This window comes from Acinonyx jubatus, chromosome C2, assembly GCF_027475565.1.
Source record: "Acinonyx jubatus isolate Ajub_Pintada_27869175 chromosome C2, VMU_Ajub_asm_v1.0, whole genome shotgun sequence".
NCBI classification, from domain to species: Eukaryota; Metazoa; Chordata; class Mammalia; order Carnivora; family Felidae; genus Acinonyx; species Acinonyx jubatus.
Genome location: NC_069384.1, coordinates 86,106,820 through 86,108,964, shown reverse-complemented (window position 1 = coordinate 86,108,964; position 2,145 = coordinate 86,106,820). Strand labels below are relative to the sequence as shown.

At 40.1% G+C, this 2,145-nt stretch overlaps 1 pseudogene; it reads right to left on the bottom strand.

Annotated features, from left to right (window-relative positions):
• Nucleotides 1–596: 596 nt before the first annotated feature.
• LOC128315387 (60S ribosomal protein L11-like) lies at nt 597–1,365 on the bottom strand (annotated as a pseudogene).
• Nucleotides 1,366–2,145: the final 780 nt, after the last annotated feature.

Genomic DNA, 2,145 nt, shown 5'->3' with positions numbered 1-2,145 from the left:
TTGTCTTTTCAAACTGTCTTCTTTCATTTAGTAATATGCATTTAAGTTTTCTCCATATTTTTTTTTTTTTTTTTGTGGCTTGATGTAGCTGATTTCTTTTTAGTACTGGATAATACTCCACTGTCTAAGTGTATGGTAGTTTATGCATTTACCTACTGAAGGACATCTTGGTTGCTTTCAGGTTTTGGCAGTTACGAATAAAACCGCCATAAGCATCTGTGTGCAAGTTTTGTGTGGACTTAAGTTTCATCTTATCTGGGTAAATTTGAAGGAGTGCAATTGATGGATCGTATGGTAAGAGTGTATTCAGTTTTGTTAGAAACCATTAAACTGTCTCCCAAAGTGGCTGTAACATTCTGCATTCCTACCAGCAATAATGAGAGTTCCAGTTACACTACATCCCTGTCCACATTTGGTGTTGGCAGTGTTTTGGATTTTGGCCATGCTAATGGGTATTTAGTGGTTTGCAATTCCTTAATGACATATAATATTCAGTATGCTTATAATATAATATTCATGTGCTTATCTTCCATCTGCATATCTTCTTTTTTTTTCATTGAAAAAATGTTATGGGCCTTTTGGATAGAAATAGGAATTTATTTGCCAGGAAGGATGATCCCATCATATTTCTATTGGAATCAGCATATGGCCCTCCTCTTTTTTTTTTTTAATGTTTATTTATTTATTTTGAGATAAAGAGATAGAGAGATAGAGGGAAAAAGAGTGCACGAGAGGGAGTGGAGATAGAGGGAGGGAGTGGCAGAGAAAGAGGGAGAGAGAAAATCCCAAGCAGGCTCCATGCTCAGGGGCTTGATCTCACAGCCCTGCAATCATGACCTGAGCCAAAATCAAGAATCAGATGCTTAACTAACCAAACTACCCAGGAGCCCCAGCACATAACTCTCTCTTTTCTAATTCTGTGATTGGCAGCTTGTCCCCTACCTCTTGTCTGCAGTGTTGACACCCGGCCTACCCAGCACCGCATAGGAGCCCAGGCTGCGGATACCAGTGCTTGGAATCATATTTGATTCCCAGATCAATGTGTTCTTGGATCCCAAACCAAAGTTTCCAGCATCTGAGAAGTTATTTTTCTTAATTCATACACTCATGCCTTTACACCTTTCTCCGGAATTTCTTCTGCGTTGGCCCCATGGACTGTGCAGTAGACAGCAATCTTTTCATTTCTTCTGATGCCAAAGGATCTGATGGTATATCTAGCTTTGGAGAATGCAGGGGTCTGGCTTTGAGCTGCTCCAGCACCTTGGTTGTCAGGATCAGTCTGTCTCCACTCTCTCAAACACAGACGTTGCGGCAGTTTGTGGATGCAAAGTTCCCACATGGGGTTCTCTTTTTCATCTGTGCCATGGGGTTCTCTTTTTCCTGATCTGTGCCATGATGGAGAATGGGAAAAGCATCTGTATATTTTCTTTAGTGATATAGTCTGTTCAGGACTTTTGCCTATTTTTTAAATCAAGCAGTTTTTTTTCCTTATTGTTGAAATTTTAAATATTCTACATATATTTTTGACAATAGTTTTGTTTTTTGTTTTATCAGATGTGTCTTTTGTAAACATTTTCTCCCAGTTTGCAATGTGTCTTCTCATTCTCTTAGCAGTGCCTTCCACGGAAGCATTATCCATTTTCTCATTCAAGAAATAGTCTATTCAACTGAGGGGATAACTCAGTAGATGAGAAGATCTCTGCCTTCGTGAAGCCTACACTTTAATGGAGAAAAGGAAAAAAACAGACAAGGAATAGACATATATCAGGCATTTAAGTGAAGATAGTTGCTGGGAAGAAAATATAAGTGGGGTAAAGGGATAGACACTGACTAGGTAGACCTAGTGGGGCCAAAAGTAGAATAGACCCTAGTGGGGGTAAGAGTGGGGTAGGAAACCAGTTAGTAGTCCATTGCTCTCATACAAGCAAGACATGATGTGTGTATGTGCTGGGGTAGAAGTAGTGGAGGTGGTGAGAAGTATCCAGATTCTGGACACTTGTTAAAAGTGCAGCTGACGTAACTTGCTCATAGATTGGGTGTAAGAGAAATAAACAATTTGGGAATGAAAGTGAGGTTTGGGCCTCAGCGACCAAGTGAATGGTGATAAAACTGGAAGGGATTGGGGAAGGAATAGGATAGGTGGGG